This window comes from Lepeophtheirus salmonis, chromosome 9, assembly GCF_016086655.4.
Source record: "Lepeophtheirus salmonis chromosome 9, UVic_Lsal_1.4, whole genome shotgun sequence".
Lineage (NCBI taxonomy): Eukaryota > Metazoa > Arthropoda > Copepoda > Siphonostomatoida > Caligidae > Lepeophtheirus > Lepeophtheirus salmonis.
The window spans coordinates 25,148,289-25,170,216 of record NC_052139.2 but is presented as its reverse complement, the minus strand read 5'-3'; positions in this window follow the sequence as shown (position 1 = coordinate 25,170,216).

Below are 21,928 nucleotides of genomic sequence, written 5' to 3'. Positions count from 1 at the left end.
ATATTTTTCTTTCCCATTAGAATATGAAGCGCCAGCAGGCTCTGAGTCTCAGAAGAGTCTGCTGGTACTTGGCAAGAGAGTAAAGAGACGGAATTCGAAGTATATTTTAGCCCAATACGTGATTGATGATTAATAAATGAGCTGGAATGGATATGATGGGAAACATTTCGAGATTACTTAGAGGCATAAAACTAACTCATTTGTGGATCAACCTTGAATAGTCTGTTTTATTCCCACCAATGAAGGTGGATTAACTGTGCAATTTCCTCTGAACATACAAACAAATTACAATATTATTTTGCAAAAGAACACTCATTTATTGATTTATAACACATATGAAAATTTCATTTTTTTCTTAAATATCATAATTCATTGAATCAAAATCTGCTATTACAAATATCAATGTATTAAATATTATATTTTGGTAAAACTATCCTTCAGGTTTGACAAATTTTTATTTGGGAAATAGTCTTACAACTCTGAAGACCTCTTTCTCCAAAATTTTATTTTTATGAATTTGAAGTCTTCCTGACTAACTATTTTTTTAAAGTTCTGTCCTGCAACTCCAAAATCATACTAATGATTAAATGACAAAATATTGTTTGTAGTCTCATTATTACTATTTTTTTCTTTCAATATATTTCAAAAGTGTTGCTTCATCAGATAATAATTTCTTGATTGATGAAATATTTAAAATTTAAGTGCTTGCATAAATAAGCTTCAAAAAATTTGTTATCAATCCGACAGATATAATTTTAAGATATAATTTATTTATGATCAATTTTATATGCATTGAAATATTTGTAAAATATAAAATATTTTTATTTTTCTTAAGGACTCATATGATGCCATCTAAAACACATCTTTTTGAATCCTTATATATGGTCAATGGTCCTCCTTCAGTAATGCCTTCACTTACTGAGTTTTTTGTTGTGCATAGATCATCATGTTTTTGGCAATTTTTGTTGATATTTTCTCGCAATTTTTTTAATAATGCAAAATGACCAAATGGGACCAAAGTTTAAGGGTATACGATATTAGATTCCCTAACTGAAAAATACAATATAAGTATACGTGGTAGCTACTTCATATTTATTTAAATAACTATTATTACACTTACAAGTTGCTGATTGACCGTCCTTAATTGGAGAATAATTATTGGAAAAGCAAATGGGAAGGACTCTATCATTCCATACTAATCTGTTATTTAGGCCAATTATGGCAATGCTGTTTTTACCTGTTCTAGGGTTGTAACCCTCATGTGCAACAAAACTTTTAACATATCCGTCTTGATAATCACTGTCATAAAAGAACACACCTACTCCAGCATATGCCTTATATGAAAAGGAAAGTCTAATTTGTAATAATTGGCATATTATTGAAACAAAATATCATATGATCATTGGAAGTAAGTTCAACTAAAATATTACACTTACAATAATTCCATATTTGTGATAATATACTTTACAATGAGTTGTAGTTAGCACATGATCATTGGTTAGGATAACTCCATTACTCAATACTTGTTGGTTATTTCTGTTTACAATACGTGCATGCCAAGGAAGTACGAAATTATTCAAATATCCCTGTGAGCCCGATTTTTGCCTTTCACATGAGTTTCCTAAATCATTGGATACTCCACAGTCTTAATAATATATATATGTTTTTATACTGTTGCAATGAATTTATGCCACTTAACAAAACAGTCATCTGAGCAATAATCCCACCCACCATTTTGTTAAATATCACCAAGGCTTAGGATGGATACATGTATCCACAAAAGTACAAATTTTATGCGTCCCACGGTATGTGAAGAGAACTAAACCATCTTCCAAGGGAGTAGTACATCCTCATAATTTTTACAAATATATTTGGGATAAAAGTCAATAAAAACTAAATCAACAGACCTTTGCCATTAGCAAAGATTAATGAGAATAGCATCCATAAAGTAATAATATTAGCTTAGGCTAGAATTTGATTTTGATATTTTCTATTGAAATTTTTGACGATTCTTCTAAGTTCAACTGAAAAAATAAAATTTATATGTTTCTATATGAATTTGAAACAAATAATAACAGTTGTTTCCTCTAGCCTTAAACCGTCCGAATTTACAATTTGAGGTTGCTGGCTATAGTTATATTGTCATATCTTGGATCGGCAAATAGCATGATATGTAAATTGGTGTATCTCTAGTCTCACATTTTGAACCTTATTTCACTTTTAGAAATGTTACAAGGGTCTTGTTTAGTCCTTAGACCTCCCTTATATTCCCTTCAAACCTTAACCGGACTTTTTCTGGGGTTTTAAATGGTTCTAAGACACTTTGCTAAAAAAATAAATATATATTTGATGATGAATTATGCTCCAATACTATATGATTATTATTAATATTACACCAATTTTTAATGATGACTTAGTTAACTGTATTACACGGATTGTAATGATTATGTCTTATGCTATTGAGTTTCACCATGAAAAGCAAATCAAAAAATCCTCACTGAAAAAAGGGCACCTAAATAAATTTCAAAAAAAAAAAAAAAAAATGGCTGTAATTTATGACAACCAATTATTTTTATAATTTGCATAATTTTTCGCCTCTAGGTGCCAAAAAAAAGGAATCGATTTTATTCAATGGTATCTCTTTTCAAATTGTTTAAGATAAGATTGAAGATGTTATCTTTCATAACTTAGGACTAAAAACTCTTATATAAATCAAATAGTTTTTACTATTTTTCTGTTCTGGATTCGAATATATCTGATATTTCTATTTGTGATCAAATTAGAATGTTTATATTATTTTAAATTAGATATTTGGTCAATATAAAATGAGTTCAAATAAATTTTTTTGCTTCATAATTTAAAATATAAAGGTTCATAATCTGATTTCAAAGTAATACTTTTAGAATATAGGAAATACAACTTTAAAAAGACACGGTGATCAACGGAATGAGTCATCAGTTGTGATAATAAATTTCTCTGTTAGAGGTACATTTAATACATTCAATGTCAGGCCGTTTTCAGTAACTTAATACTATTTTATGATGTAACTCTAGATATTTTTTGTTTCCAATACTAATAAACTAACATAAATTTATTATCTAACTATATTTTAAAAGCATTTTCTAACTTGCCTCTTATCATGAGTATATAGTTTCCTTCATAATGGCAAAACATTTTTATTACTTTCCGTCACTGCTTATTGTGCACATTTATTTAAATATTTCTATTTACTTTTACTATTCAAATCTTGTTTTTTGATAACAATTACAAATTATATAATATCAACAAATATACTTTCATTGATCATTTATGCCAAATAAGCCAACCTATATTACTTATTTATAGTTTTTGTACTACATAAAAATTTTTATGTCTTAATACAACCTTTAATATTTTCCATTTATTATTATTGACTGTTTATTTACAGTAATAATTATCCATGAGTATATATTTCTTATTGCTGATTGTAGTTGACAAATGTTATTTTGTCTGATTATAATGGTAAATATATCCTTAGTAAGAAAAAGCAGAAAATATAACTTAAACATCCGAGCCAGGAGGCTCTTATATTCATATATTGCTATCAAAGGAAATTATGCCAAATCTTCAGCTGGTTCTATATATTATAATTTTTATGCATTATGTAAAAATGACGTTGATTAAACATTGCATTATATGGAAAACAAGAGGAGGGGCTCATGTTGGTATCATCCAACTATACTTGTCATAATAGTTTGTGAATTTTATACCACGTTCCCGAGCCAACTCAATCTCAGATGTCTTAGATTATATGAATAATATCATTATTATAATCTTTATCATGTGTTTATTTAGTTTAAAGATGGAAATTTATTTGTAGTAACGTTCACAACTTAGAATTTAATCCTAAATTAAAAAAATGAGGAATGTTTTTTATAATGTATTAACATGAGGTAAATTATAGGCAGTTTTTTTTTTTGTTAGTTGACTTTATATTTCAATATATAAATACAGATTAACAGCTATGATAAAAATACTGGGAACATACACCATTGAATAGTTTTTAAGAATTGAAAGAATTAATATTGTTTAATGCAGTTATGTCCATATAATTAAGACACAGAATAATTCCAATTATTCTTTAAATATTTCCAATTTGATTAAACCACAGGATAATTTACAATTACTTTTTTTAAGAAAGGGTTAGTCACAATTATTCAGTAAAGGATCCTACATGAGAAAGGTTCAGGGACATTTTTTGAAAATTAGAGTATATCCTGCATGCTTTAAGCTTTAATTTGATCTGTGGTTTTCCTTTCTAGATAATCGTTCCATTCACATCGAACCTCTCTATCACTTCCTTGATCTTAATAGAAGTTTGTCCGAACAGATAGGTATGCAAAAGTAGTTTTTTATTGATGCGTAAAGAATAAATAACTCTTTAGTTATTAATTACGTTATTTAAAGTTAAATCTTTTTATTACACAAAGTCAGCCAGGGAATCAACAATTCGGCTTTCAATGGCTTTCTTGCCAATAATTGAAAAAGGTATAGTTTATATTTCAATGTAGAACTTGGTAAGCTTTGTATTATACATCTAAACCAATCTTTTAATTCTTTGAATAAACAAGAAGGTCGGTGACTTGGCATTGGTGGTCTTGCTCCACAAATGCCTATTAGTGGGAAGTCCTGATGTCTTGAAGACATAATCTTTAGTGGTCAACCTATATTTAAAGTTTCGTGGTTCGTCTTCAGTCTTCAACCAGTATAAGAAGACCTCAAATCATAATTCATATATCTGTGTAGGCACTAAAATACCTGATGACTTTGACAGATCTGCACGACATATGAAAATTACTACGTAGAATGGAAACCCTGCGTTCCTTTTAAAAATGGTTTTGAATTATTTTGCCAAGAAATCCAAAAACCTCTGAGTTTAATCAGATATGTGCAGCTTAAAGATTTCCACAAAGTTTCTAATCTTTTTTACCTATGTCTTATGATGAAACTTAAGCATAAACCTTATTGAAAGATAAGCTCCTTTTGAATTACAAATAAATTTTCTTCTGAACGATCTATATTTTTACTTAAATTTTATCTGAATAGTGATTATTTTTAGAAAAGGGATCTTATCGGGATATCGAGACTTCAATTTCATATTTTGATCCTATCTAAGATATCTATACGGTATTTATCAAACCACAATGCAGTTCTACCGATACATTCCAGGACTCTCTGTACCTTAGTGTTGATCCCGATTGCTCCATTTTTTTTACTGAGACTCCAAACCGAATTGATTTACAAGAGAACTTCATTAACAGAAAGCATTACTTCAATGTTTCTTCTAGTAGAGATAAGTTATGCCAGTGTTGACCACTAAATTCGAGGGCTCTATAAATAATTCCAGGGTTTCAAACACTGCTCTCATATACAAACTTTTATCTTATAAAGAACATGTTTTGTAGACAGTTAAGTCATCTGCATAAGAAAATCATTCCTAGTTCGCATTTTATTTTTAGAAATGGAACGGAGGGTTTCGTATAAAAATAGACTAATATGATAATTAAAAGAGTCAGAGACAAAGGTCCTCCTTGGCTGCATCCCCGAGTTATCTCGAAACAATCTTTCCCACAAAAAAAGATATGTTTAGAAGAAAAGTATCTTAATAGCTACTACCATGATAATCATTTTCATTGAAAATACGAGTTTTTTGTTGGATGGAGTCGACGGCCTTATGAAATTCCACCAGTATCACTGAAAAGTCTTTCTCACTTGCCTTATAACATCAGTTAGTAACTTACAATTAGAAAAATATTTATTATTGCATGAAGTAATTCACGATATAATCCCAATGGAAAATTAAAATAACTGAAAGTAATATCTTGGAATTTTACATTGTTTTTAAATATTTATCATTATCATAAAGGTATATATTAAGGTAAATAATTAAATATATATTTATATTAATAAAAACGAATAAATTAATTAATGAAATGAAACTTTTACAAATGAATGGTCATTAATATTAGTTATGCACATTAATGAAGTAGTCGGATTCTCATTCTGAATTGGAATGAATGAATATATGAAGTTATATTATACGTTCTGTTTGATAAATATCACTCAAGTCTATTATTCAAATTGAAGTTACATATTCAAATGTCATCAAATCGCATTCTAGAATACACTCAATAATTCGTTGAAGGAGTTGAAAAAATCATTTGTTAAGGTTTTTATAACTTGGCTGAGATCCATTGAAGGTATGAATTCCCAGTTTTAGACATATAACTCTTGTTATTCAATTCCCTTGATTCTAGGTTGCTCCAAATTTACTAATCCTACCTCATTTGGAAGAGGAAATCACTGATCTTGCCTAATTTGGTGTTATGCTTGTTTGTCCCACCATGACTCTTTTCCAATATGAATAATATACCATGTCTCATGTCCAATGATAATTGTCAATTAAGTGAATAGAGTTTCTTCCATTCGAATTGCTATCGTGTTTGTTGATTTTTCATTTATCATATATTCATTAATATTACTTATTTTGTCTCTGGTTCAGACACACGAGTTATTACATAAGTGAGATTAATATTGACGTTAAATGGAGGATGCAAGTATTTCCCCCGGCAATCTTTATCTTAAACGAATCTTCTTTATATGAGTAATCTTAGTATAAACTTTCCCTATACAAATTTTCCATATGCGACCTCTCGTGACACCCCAACCTTATAGTAAGAAATTTAAAAAATCTAAATGGTAATATATCTATATTATAGAAATATAAATTTTTTTTATGCGTTTCACGAATTCTTGAATTTGAAATTTTGACTACTTTTTATAATATGTAATGTTACATGAAATATAGAAGATTCTCATAGTAGAATCATGTGGTATTTTATGGTCTAAGTCCATATTTTAATCATTACTACATTATGTCTCTTCGACGCCTTTTCGTCGCAACCGTTCGATCCCCATCCCTACTAATGACTAATGCTATTCCATGGAGTATTTTAGTTCTTTAGAGTACTTCCGTCTATTTTCTTTCATCTTCTTCCTCAAGACGTTACCAGGAAATATTGGATTATTTCTACTGCCAACTTCTAAATGTTCTTTGATACCAAATGAAATATGACATATTTCCTGTGTTCATAACACAAAGTATTTTATGTTAAAAAAAATAGTTTTAAAAGTAATATAGCACCAAGAACTGATGGTTTAAGAGATGAAATATTTAGCATTTTCGCCGATGTATTTGTTCCATTTCTCTTAAAGTTAAAACTACGATGTAGAAGTATGGAAAATTACCTCTTTTAATAACCCGTGGTAGAATGGTACTCATCTCTAAGAGAGGAGAAGATACTCAATTTGGGCATTGGAGGCCACTAACAGTATTGAAAGGAACATATGGAATCCAAAGAATAGAAGAAATTTCAAAACAACTTGTGCGATGTTAAATATCACTAAATATGAGTTTAAGTCAAGTTACTATTTTTTGGCACGTGAAGTAATCAGTTTCAAGCCTCGAGTCTTATTAAAATCTGAACTTTGTCGATTTGACGATGATTTCTATTTGAATTACAAGTTTTTCACATTGAGGCCTAGTAAAATTCTGAAACTTCTGTTTTTAGTCCAAATCGACTCCAAATGTAATGCCTAAAAAATATAATTTGAGATCAACTTTGGAATAAGATGCTAATAAATTACAAAAAAAAAAAAACTTTTTTTTAGTATACAAAAATATGTATTGGGTCCTGATCAGTACAACCATCTGCTCCTACAATTTTCTTATAGTGTGAAACTTTATTTATTGTGAGCAACCACTGATTAATTCCTTAGGTTAATTAATAATAAAAAAGTGTTTTTCATATATTATTGATTGGACAAATGGGTTTGGATTAATTCATAAGACTTGTAATGATACTTTCCCCTGTCAATAATTTGTATTATTTTTTTCAGGAAATTGATTTTTAACGATCACAAAAATAACTAAGGCAGAGAAACGAATTTATAGTAGTGATACGTCTGTCGTAGCCTCTTGTAGATCGCTATCGTATACATCCTATCACAATTTTCCAATTTTGTATTGCTCCAAAATTGAATGAAGGCCTGCAAAAGGCAAGACAACTTCAATCCCAAATTATCTTGCATCTGCAGCAACCATTTCAACCATGACTGTTATTAAAGATATATTTGTAATGAACCACTTGGAAAACATCAGGAAAGTTGCTCAAGAAAAATATGGTCCATCTGCAAAATTATAGACATGTAGCATTTCAAGATTAACTTTAGCTTCAAAGAGAACCGAGAGGTCAAATAAAAAGGAGATTAACTAAACAATTGTACCTTTAATGACAATGGAGCATCCATATTCGAGATAAATAATCCCTTTATTTCTTGAAATGTATCAATTTTAAGTCCCGAATGGTAGTTTTGATGTTGAATGCGTAATGGTCTCCGAAAAAGAAGGAACAATATCCCTAATAGAAAAAAATTGCATTTTACAGGATGAACTAAAGCTGTCGTAAGTTGAGACTCCAAATCTGAAAAAAGACGTTAACGTTTGCAGTTAAAAATTTCAAAAAAAATCCTTCCGATATATTTTTTAACTAACTTAAACTCAACTTCAAGTCATAAGAATCCTTATCCCACAAAAGAAACGTCTTCATTATGATTTTGAGGATGTTACAAAACCTTCAGTTTTTAAGACACAATGATAAAAACACTCTAGTCTTGAGAATTTGAGTATTTGTTTCAATTGTATTCTTTAGTTCAAAAGGCATATGTAGGCATTTTTATGTTTTAAACCGAGATGCTAGTATAAGTTTGTATTGATCTTCGTCTTTTACTGGAATACTAAAGTAAGCATTATCGATTGCAATAAAGTACTTGGCCTCTCCAAGTTGAGGATCGGTAGGAAGTTTAATTGAGTGAGCTTTAGGATAAAAATCATATTCCAGTGATGTTATTTAAATAACGATTATCTGTAGAAAATCTCCAGGATCTGTCTTATGTCTTCAGTGGGATGAGTGAAGATCCCATTCTGAAATTATAGCAGTTTTACTTTTTCTTGTTCTTGCCATAGATCCAATTACTTTTTGCTTCTCTGATTGATGAGCTTTAAGCATAAATATAGAAAATTCAGGCTATCAAAAATAAAAGACATAAGAGATTAAAATGATTGGGGAGATATAAGAGTACGGCAAAACTGATCACTAACAAAAGTGGGGATGCTACTTCAATTATGAATATCTACGATTTGAACAACGCAACTAGACCTTTTATCACAGTAGTTATTCCTCAAAGTCAGCTGATTAGTTTTGTCTCTTCACCGCTTCTTCTTCTCAAAATACCAAACTAAACACATGTAAACAAACATATGTAAAAGGTTGTATTTTTAAGAATTTAATTGACAGTTTTTATAGTCCAAAATTATAAATTGGTAAAATAAGGTGTCTTATCTGGCATATATAAACAACAAAAGTATATATTTAATAATAATATATAAAACACTTGGTATTAAAAAATTAAATTTAAATAATAAAAATGAAGAAAAACATAAAAAAACTTGAGCATAATATACGGTACCGAAGGAGAATATTTATTTATTGGCAGAATGTTTGAAACTGAAATACTCATAAAATGAGGCACGTTAGAGAAATTTTTTAAATATTATTGTTGCATGCACAAATATGCTTCAAAAAATTTATTATCAATCTGACAGTGGTAATTTAAATACGATTATAGATCCATTTTATATGCGTTGAAATATTCGTAAAAACAAGAATATCTTGATTTCCCTTTATGTGTGATAGGATGCCATCCAAAATACATCTTTTCAAATCTTGACATATGGTTAATGGCCCTCCTTCATTGACGTGATAACTTACTGAGTTTTTTGTAGTACAAAAATGATCACTTTTTTGGCAATCCCTGTCAATATTTTCTGGCAGTTTTTTACTATGGAAAAGTGAAAAATTGGGATAAAACTCCAAGTATTATAAATATAAGATCCAGAAACTGAAAAATGCAATATAAGTACGTGTGGTATTTACTTCATATTTATTTAAAAAACTATTAGTACACTGACAAGTTGATGATTGTCTGTCATGAATTGGTAAATAATCGTTGTTCAAGAAAATGGGAAGGACTTTATCATTGAAAACTAGTCTCTTACGTATGCCAATTATGGCAATGTTGTTTTCACCTGTTCTAGGGTTGTAACCCTCATGCGCAACAAAACTTTTAACATATCTGTCATGATAACCACTGTCATAAAAGAATACACCTACTCCATCATATACCTTATATTAAAAGGAAAGTCTAATTTGTAATAATTGGCATATTATTGAAACAAAATAGCATATGATTATTAGAGGTAAGTTCAACTAAAATATTAATATATAAATAAATATAATATATCCTTTACAATGAGCTGTAGTTAGCAAATGATCAGTGGTTAAGATAACTCCATTACACAATACTTGTTGGTTTTTTATGTTTACAATACGTGAATGCCAAAGAAATACGGAATTATGAAAATATCCCTGTGAGGCCGCTTTTTGCCTTTTACATGAGTTTCCTAAGTCGTTGGATACTCCACAGTCTTGACAAAACAGTCATCTGAGCAATAGTCCCAACCACCATTTTTTAAATAGCTCAAGGCTTAGGATAGATATCTGTATCCACAAAAGTGCAAATTTTATGTGTCCCACTGTATTTGAACGGAAATAAACAATCTCCAGACGGAGTTTTATATTCTAATAATTTTCACAAATATATTTGTGATATAAGGTAATGAAAACTAAATAAACAAACCTTTGCCATTAGTGAAAATTAATCACTGTAGAAAGATCCATATAGTAATAATTACATGGCTTAGCCTAGGATTCAATATTTATATTTACTATTGAAATATTTGACGAGTCTACTCACTTCGACTGAAAAGAAAAAATGAAATTTATATGGCTGCATTTGTATTTGAAACAAAGTATAATACCAAATGCTAAAAAATTTACATTGCTGAAACGACCTGTGAGTCAAGTAATAATACCTTATAACTCTACATAATATTCAGATCCATATTTGTTCACATCTGTTCTATAATATATATTTGTGGGAAATCAGAGTTACAACCTATTTCTAATATAGGTATTAAAGTTGTATTGTCATAATTTGTATCGATAGAGAGCATGATACGTAAATTGGTGTATCTCTAATCTCACGTGTTGAACCTTATCTCCATTTTAGAAATGTTACAAGGGGCTTGATTAATAAATAAGCCTCTCTTATATTCCCGTCAAACTTTACCCGACTATATTCTTGGGGTTTTAAATTGTTTTTATACACCTTGCCAAAAATAATGAATATATTTCATAATGATTTATGCTCTAATACTATAAAATTATGATTTCCATTGATGGTACACCAATTTTTAATGATGACATGTTTATTTACTTGACACGTATATCAATGATTAAGTGTTTATTTATTAATAATTAATTAATTTTACAAATTACAATAGATGTTAATAGTTCATGAAAACAGTCACCTAATTATTTTTATAATTATAAATATAACTTAAACTAGAGTAGGTTTGACGGCGATATAAAGGAATTAAAAATAAAGAAGAACTTTTCTGTTAAATAAATACATAACGACAATAGAATTCTAAGAATCATTCTCATTTTGGTTTTACGTGAATGAATATACTAATATAAGGGCACTCTTCTTTCATTCAATGAGGAATTAGTTGCTATATTCTGGATAGGATGTCGATTTGCAGTATCCTAACCACTTGTCTGAGCTGAGCATCAAAAAATCTCATAATATATCAAAATAAACCACGACCTTAATATTGACCAGGGAAAGTACTGGGTCAAAATATATATTTGACACAACCGAATACTTCTAATATGGTATAATACACCCCAGCCCACAGTTTGTAGAGGTAAGCTGCTGGGGATAAAGCAAAGTAAATTTATCGGCCACTCTTTAAGAGTTTTAAGGAACCCTCATAATATCCCAAAATACACCCTGGCTCTGAAATTGAACAAGAAAAGTAATGTAACAAAAAATACAATTTTAATTCACCTTTTTAAAACACCTAGACACACACAGAAATTTACATTTAATATATTGATAAAATATTTACATTGATGATTATGACTATTATTTTTTTCATTGTTTTATCTTAACTACATAATATTGTAGCATGAATTGTGAATTCGGCATTGTGTCCGTTTAACAAACATACGTTTTTTATATCTCAATATAAAAAAATATGGGTATGGTGTACAATTTATAATTTTATGTCCTCCATTTCACGATTTATAGGCTTCTAAAGTTTTTGCCCAATACTACCTAATCTATTTGAATATTTTTTGAGGATATCAATCTACTTGAAAAATTACTTACGGCATAATATTTTCATTGTATTTTATTTAATAAGCAAACAAAATTATTTTTTTCCCATAAGGTCACGAGGTAAATGTTTTCTTATTATTTTGTTCCAATTTAACTTTATTATGGATACCATAATAAAAAAATACTTTCTGATATACATTGATAAATATTAAATACAAGGGTAGAATATGGTATTTTTCAAAATACTTAGCATTGAAATCTACGTAAATTTTTTGTATCGTTATATCCATCGTGACATACAAATGCACAAAAATTGTTTTTATTTGTTTTAATAATTATATGGCTTACATTGTTTTGTCAAACAAAATAAATATTTCATTTATACTTAAGGCAAAATTTTGGTGCTTATACTTTTGCCATGATTGGTTATCAAAGGTTTTGACTAACTCGTATCAATTTAAGTAATGATATATATAGTCCTTTATTTAATGTTAAACCAAGACCATTATTTCTAAACAAGACCAAAGCTTAAATCAATAGTTTGGAACCATATTACCCAAGTGGCCAACCCTTCAAATAATGATGTTGTAAATTTTGATGAGATGAGGGTAATTTTTTTTTCTCATCTTTGGAATATCGATTGCACCTTCCAATAGTATTATTTCTAATTAAATTACTTGCAACATAAACTTGTCTGCTTTCCTTCCAAAAATTAGTGCATATCTCTTTTTAATAATTCAAAAATTTCTTTTCTGATTGGAAGGAAATTGAATGGAGTCTATTGAATTCTAATGGTCCTAGTAAGCTCGCTGGAAGATGTAATTAACACCCAAATCATCTTAGCCTTGCTATGCGGTATTCTTTCATATCAGAAGATCCACAGTACTTGACCATTTATTTATCCACAAAAATATAATAAGAAGTTTCCACATATTTTTCCCCGGTTTGTTCATAGTTTCATCTGGAGGGTCAAAAACCAAAATGAATGAATCTCTTGAAGATGATATCTATAATTTTCTGAAATAATACGTTTCAATATTTATGATAATTAACTGAGAGTAAGGATTCTTTAAATATACTGCAAAATTAATAACATTTGCAAAAGCAAGAAAATAAAAAATATATTTCAAGGCACATCCCCACGTACAAATTTCGACAAAGTTAAAAAATAATTATATTCAAACTTTGGCAAAATAATTCATACCAATACCTTATTTTATAACATTAAATTTCATAATATTTTATAGCTCAGAATGTTTGACTTTGCTTCAGAACAATCAATTTGCAGAGATCTACAAGATATACTGCAGTATCTTAAAAAAGAATAAGAAAATTGTTGTTTAACTAAATTTTTCATATTTACTTAAAGACAATGAAACTTATATTTAAAGATTGTTGTACCCTAGAATATAGCTTTATTTGACTTATTTCTTCTACAAGTAAGATCCATCTAACAAATCATTAAATGTATAAATACTTTTATATGCACACTGAATATCAGTGAGATAAATAACAAATCACTACAAACAACGAACATAATAATATTGCAAAGTAGCTAAAAAAATAATTTCGAAAAACTTTAATTTCATCGACATATATGGGTTTACATTTTTATAAATAAATATTATTGTAAAAAGTTTAGTTTTTGGCTTGTAGGTGCCAAAAGTAAAACATTATTTTGATAATTATACTCGATTGTATACCATGGTTTAATTTTCAACTTATTTAAGATAAGATTGAAGACGTTCTCCATCATAACATAGGACTAAAAACGCTTATTTTAATCAAATAGTTTTTACCATTTTTCTGTTTCAGATCCGAATATATCAGATATTTCTTAATGTTAGGGATCAAATTAAAAGAACTTACTTTTCTTCTCATGTTTATATTATTATAAATAAGATAATTGAAAAATATAAAATGAGTTCAGTAGTATTAAATAATTTTTTTCCTTCGTAATTTTAAATATAAAAGTGCATAATCAGTGGTCAAAGTAGCGCTTGTGGAATATAGTGCATTCAATTTTAGAAGGACACGTTGACCACAGGAATGAGTCATCAGTTGTGATAATAAATTTCTCAGTTGGAGCTAGATTTAAAACTCTGAAATATCAATAATACGTACAGATTGAGGAACTAACCTTAAAATATATCGGTCATGATATTGTGAAATGATTAGGTATTTGCATTTAATGCCAGGCCCTTTTTGTAACTTAATATTTATTTTTTGTTGTTCCTCTAGATATTTTTTGTTTACATTACTTATATATAAACATTGATATTATTTTTAATTTAACAATATTTTAAAAAACATTATTTAACTTGCCTCTAGGTATGAGTATTTAGTTCCTTTCATATTGCCAAATGGACATCATAAATATTATTTTGTCTGATTATAATGGCAAAATATATCTTGGTTAAGAAAAATCAGCGCATATAACTTTAACATCCGACCTAGGAGGCTCTTACACTGATATATTGCTATCAAAGGAAAATATACCAAATCAACACCTATTTATATATTATCATTTTTATGCATTATGCAAAGATGAAGTTGATCCAACATTGCACTATATGGAGAAGAATTGGTACTATCATCCAACTATGATTTTTCAAAAAGTTTGGGAATTTCATATCAGGTTCCATAATAACAAAACACGATATTCTGAGCTAACTCTTTTTAAGGTGACCTAAATAAATATGAATAATATATATCACCTTTATTATGTGTTTATTTATTATGAATAGGAAAACTTAGGAAAATTATTTGTTGTAACGTTCACAACTTAGAATTTAATCATACATTTAAAAAAAAAATGATAAGGACGATGTTCCCATGAAGTATTAACATGTGCGCACATAATGAAAACACAGAATGTACTAATTATCCTTTAAATATTTGCAATTTGATGATACGACAAGATAATTTACAATGATTTTTTTTATGAAGGGGTTAGTCACAATTATGAAAAGGTTCAGTGGTACACATAAAAATTACATCGTACAATGGAGACCATGTGTTCCTTTTAACACTGTCTTCAATTTTTTTTCCCTATAATCTAAATAACTTCTGAGTCTAGTCAGCCATGTGCAACTTAAAGATTTTTACACAGTTTCTAAATTTTGTAGACCTATATCCCACGATGAAATGAAAGCATAGTGACGGATCTTTGAACGATAAGCTCCTTATGAACTGCAAATACATTTTCTTTGTAAAATCTATATATTGACTTTAATTGTATCTAAATAATAAGTGTACCTAGTTAAGTGACTTTCTCGGTGTATTGAGACTGCAATTTCATATTTTTACCGTATTTAAGATATTTCTACGGTATTTATCATACCCCAATTTAATATTATCGATTCATTTTAATACTTTCTATGTGTTAGTGTTAATGCCGATTGCTCTATTGTTTGTTCGTTTGTTTTTCCTTACTTTTTTTTACTGAGATTCCAAAACGAATTGATTTATAGGATAAATTCAATAACAGAAAACATTGTAAAAACACCATGAAAACAAGCATAAAAATGAAGCATGCAGGTTTGTTTTTTTTGGTTTCCATTTAAAATAGTTTTATCTTTAATAAAATTTATCTACATGGTATTATTATCATAGATGAAAACAATATGATAATAGAGCATGTTTGATATTTCTAAGTTTTTTTTTTTTTTTTTTTTTTTTTTTGCCTCCCAGCAGCCCTGACTTTTCTCACTGAACTATGGTATTTTTGTGCGCTCTTTATGGCCAAGCTTTTGGACTCTGATACACAATAACAGACCAACTGAAGACCTTCATCATCACCTAGTGTCCTTAGCTTGGTTAAAAAGTGTTGCACAAAGTTCGAAATCAGGCTGGACGAGGGAGAGGAGACACAAACTTATTTATATGTGGAGGACGACCAAGAGAAATGAGAAGAAGGAACTGCGTGGAGGAAATAATACAATACTTATTAAAGGACTATCTGTATTCTTTATAATACAAAAACCTACTATAATTAATATACAAAATACAAGAGGAGTGGACAAACCATTCGCTCTTATGCATAAAAATTTTATCTCCATAGACGAGCCATGCTCTCAGCATGTGCACCAGAGAAAGGAGAACATTACTCATCATATATGTTTTAGGGACACGATCACCCTGCTCGTCCCTGGGAGACATAACCTTCACCCTTATCGAGGTTTTAGGGACACTAGCACCTTGCTCGTCCCTGGGAGACATATCGATCACCCTTACAGAGGTTTTAGGGACATGAGCACCCTGCTCGTCCATGGGAGACATATCGATCTTGCTCAATGTACCCTCATCCAACTCGGGATGATCCAGAGGAGAGACCATTGCACATCCATTATCCAATGATGTGACCGGGATAATAGGATCAACAGAGAACCAAAACTTGGTAGGATTAAATCCACTTTTAATGATGTGGTCCGTGACACGGACACACACTTCACTTCTTGTATGTGACCAAGGTTCTCTTCCTTCTTCCACGTGGTCCAAACTGAGGCACAGTCCATATTGTTCCGCCTTCTGCAAACAAACGAGCGTTCTCCTTGTCGACGAAAAAGGGCCACCCAACTCAAGAAGGGCTAGCTTCACCGACGATCCCACAGCAGGGAGGTCACGTGATCTGTAACGTTCTACGAACACCACCATCAGACGGAAGCAACAGACAGAAGTAAAGTCAATAAGAACACCTTTGGATTGGGGGTACAGTCATACACTAAAACATATATTCTGTAAGGGATTACATTTAAAAGGATATACATACTATATGACTATTAAAATATACCAACTCGTAAAACACAAGGTACCTACCTATCTTTTTAAAACAAATCCCTACGTCATGATTTAAAAGTAAATAACAGACAATATATAACATGATCCTGATCCCATCCTCGTCGCCAATATTGCGTCTTGACGAAATTGACGAGGTTCCAATTGTTTAAACCAATGAATCCAGGATGACCGAGAGATAAATGAGGAGGAGGAATGCGTGCAGGAATAAGACTATACTTATTAAAGGAGCATTTGTATTCCTTATAATACAAAAACCTACTCTAATTAATATACAAAATACAAGACTAGTTATATAAGGTAAAAGACAGTACTTTTAATACATATATATAAAAAAAATAAAACACAATAAGAAGAAGAACAAGGGAAAAGGAAATACGAAATACATTACATTAACGCAAAAGACGGGTATATTGATTGTAAGTTAGGAGTTAATTTAATTTTCCTTTTTTTATGATACTTTTTGAAAATAAAATTTTTTATTATGTTTTGAAAAAAAAACAATTTTTATAATTTTTTGAATAATAACAATTTTTATAATTTTCAAAAAAATTTACATTTCAAAGGAAAAGCCTGTCTCTGTATTGTAGGAATAGATATATCATGAATCTTCGAGTTATTCGGACATTTAGCTTTTTTTTTTAAATAATTGCATAATATCGTATCATGGGTGTCTCTGAAATTAAAACATGTCTCATTCATAGAATGGATCATTTCCATGTACTATTGGCATTACATTACGATTCCCAAGTTATGAAGTAATGCACAAACGACCAGAAAAAGGCCTGGAAATTTATTTTGAGTCAGTTTTTGTGACGCCTACCGACTTTTAAAAACCTAAAAATTATAGTTCAATTCTTAATATTTTATGTTATTCCCAACGATAAAGAAACATGGTCTCTAAGGGGTCTTAGCTTCAAATGTTGTACAAGTAGTTTGACTAACATCATCTTTGGATCAAGACATGGGTAAGTTATTATTAATGTATTCACAAACTTTATTAACAACTACTTTTTATACTTTAGGATTAGGTAATGGGCAAATTTTTTATAATCTCCGAGATGAGGTATTAGAAAATTGCAGCAATATTACCCAAAACAATTACTTGAATGCTTTCAACAAGAATTTAAGCTCCAATTTGGTGCAAATAATTTTTTTACATAGGGTTCTTCGCAAAAATACTTGCATAAATTGGTATTGATGTATTCAAATATTCATACAATCAACTACTTTTTCAAATATAAGATTAAGATATTGTTATATATTCAAAATGTTCAAGATAAGGGCTATAAAAGTGCAATAATATGGGCCAGAATAACTGCCTGAATGGTCTAAATAGTTATTCATGATGTCATTAGTAATTTGTTAAACCCATTTGATAAATTTAAAAGTAAAAAAAATCATTTTCGTATCATTAGTCATTATTTATTTGTTTGATTTTCTGTGTGTAACTTCTATTAAAATTTTCTAATTAATATTTTATAATATAAGTTAATCGTTTTTTAATTTTTTTCATTTTAAACATTTTTTTTTTTTACTTAAGATCACAAATCTACAATATTAAATTTTAATTTATACATTTTCTAGTAATCTACTGCAACGGGTAAAGTGATACTATTTACAAAAGTAGAAAAAATACCCCGGAATGTTGTATCTTCTTCATGTTAATTATTATGTATCTTGAAGCAGAAGAAATAATAAAATTAATGGTAAAATAAATTAATAAATACTACTTAAAAATGAAATGAAATGATATGGTCCTGTGAAGAAAAGTTAAGCTATGAGAAACTATTTCTTTATGTGCTCCCTGATATATTAATAGCTATTTCTTTCTTTGGTCCTTCCATTCAGGGATTTTGATCTTTGGGGCTCAGTAGAATCAAGGTCGTTGGAAAAAGGATTTAATTATTAAAATTTCTGAGTTGTAACAATATAAATGTTGGTTTACAAAAATACTATTTAATAAATATTGGAAAAAAGATCGAGAAGAAAGAAATCACAAATATGCATGGATATTGTAAATTAGTAAAAAAATATTATCTAACCACATTATAACTTTAAATAATCTAAATATCTTTAACGCTTAAACAATAGTGGACAACACAAATTAAATGATCATTCATCTACAAGTTTTGAAGATCCCCATTAGTCTGCTATGCCTACTTGACACATATACTTTTTCAGGCAAATCTTTTTCGCAGGACAAAAAAGGAAAAAAGTTATCAGCTAACTCCATTTCCAGTGAGGAAACAATGAGCTAATTCTGTAGAGTAATAAATGTCAAAAAATAGTCTTCTAGATATTATTGAAATGGGCAACAGGGGGTTAGATTAATTCATAAGACTTTATATATAAATTTCTACTGTTAATGATTTGTATGATTTTTTTCTAGTAAGTTAAATTTCAACAATCTCAAAAATAACAAAAGACAAAGCCCCAACTTTATAGTATTGCTTCGTGCGCCGTTACTACATGTCCATCGTTAGCTGATACATTCTATCACAATCTTCCAAAGGATATTGCGTTGTTTCGAAATTGGGTGAAAGTCTGCAAGAGGAAAGATAAGTTCGATCCCAAAACATCTTGCGTCTCCAGCAACCTTTTTATCCTTGACTGTTGTAAAAGATATATATATGTTATGAGCTAGTTGGACTGGCATGAAGAAAGTTGCATCCATATACAAAATTATAGACATGTAGTATTTCAAGCTTAACTATACCTTCTCAGAGACCAGAGAGGTTAAATAAAAGGGAGATCAACCAAACAATTGTACCTTTAATGGCAGTGGAGCATCCAGATTCGAGAGAAATAATCCCTCAATTTAAAGAAATTCATCAATTTCAATTCCCTAATGTAAGTGTTGGTGTTGATTGCGAAATGTTTTGAGAACACTTAGATCAGTTAGACTGAAATTAGCACAACAATAGTTTCAATCAATTTTTTTCAATTTATTATTTACTGTATGCGTTAATGACAGACTAAATAACGTTTTTTGAATCATAATTTTTTACATGAAGTTGTAGAATCAAAGTTAAAATTACTGCATGTATAATATTGGGTCTTCAACTTTAGAACAAGTAGTCAATTGTGAAAGTACTAGAGTCATTTTTTATGTATTGGGACGTGAATTGGTTCACACAATATGCAATAATTTGCATAAAGCATTGGTATAAATATGAACTTTACTTCTAGATTTGCCATAATTACCTCTATATATATACCCCTTTAAAGTAATTTTTAATCGTTGTATATCTTCTTGTCTGATTCTTAATATCACTCACTTTTTTTGGGTAGTACTCAACCACTTTCTCAAATTGTTTGAACCATTTTACAGCACTAAGCTTGTGAATTCACAAAGCAGATAATATATATTTTTAACTTTTTATTTATATAATATAATTAATAAGTTTGTGTTATGAGCTCACAATAACATAGCAACATTTAAGCATCAAAAAAGTTGCCAAAATTGGCAAACTATCTTTTATTTGGCAAAAATTTACCAAAAGAAATTAGAAGCAAAATATTTTTGAGTAATTTTGATAAAAAAAGTCCTTCATAGAATTTATTGCATTTTGAAAGAGAAACACAAGACTAAAAAGATTTTATTCTTACATTTTAAACCTAAAAAATACGGATAATTATATTGTTGGAAAAATAACCATCAATAACTGGTCATTTTTTCAAATATTGGAAAAATTAAATATACTGAAAAATTAAAAATACAGTACTGTCGTAAAGTTATATAATTTAGGGTCCAAAATGCATCTTTTCCTCACATTTTTTCTTAAAATCTAAAAAATTAGCATGTATTGAAAAAATTTCAGAAATTTCATTAAAAATGTATTTTTATATGTCAAATGCAAACAAATTTTAACTTAAAATGTTTATAACTATTGTTTTAAGCATGAAAATACTATAACAATCACGAAATTTGCCTCTTTCTTCTAATTAATTGAAAATAGATCAAAAAGGCATTCTCGTTGAGTGTGATGCCGATGAGTTTCTGAACTTCATGTACCATCACCAGTATGTTGATAGTAATATACGTATCTCTCAGCTATAGCTGACTGCATTCTTTCCCCTAGGATGAAGAATCCAAAAGTTCCTGTCCATGAGCTATTCTTAGAAGAAGCAACTTCTGAGTATTCAAGAATTTACTTCATACACTTTAAGCAATGTGATTCGGTTTGTAATGGTATCCACTAACAAAGGTCAATATTAAAGTATAAGATACAGGTTAACAAACTTCAAAAGCATTCTTTGACGCATTTTGCTGTTCATAATATATTTTTAAATGTATTTCCACTCAAAAACGGAATCGTCGCATAATTTTACAACATTTTTTTTTTAAATTTTATAATTACTTTATAGGGACTGTCAACAAGCCGAAGGCCTTTAAAACATAAATTTATTTGGCATGCATTAATCTTTCATATATTTCATTATGTGTGAAAGATTTTTTTTTAAATTGTGTTTAATAAGAAATAAATAATTGTGAGATAATGTGATATTATTTTCCCTTGACTTTGCAATTTAATAATGTATTTGTCAAATTAAGCGGTAACTAACACTTTATGATGGGTGATACATTCTAACTTTTTTTACCTTCGATTATATAGCTAAAATGTCTTACTACTTCTAGTTTATGTTCGTTTATCAATTAATGAGCAACGACCCCCTCATTCTGACAATATTCTACTAAAAAGGCAAGAAGACGAAATTGGCAACCCTCTTAAGGCTCTAAAACACCTGCAATGCTTTTGTTAGAAGCAGTAACACAAATTTT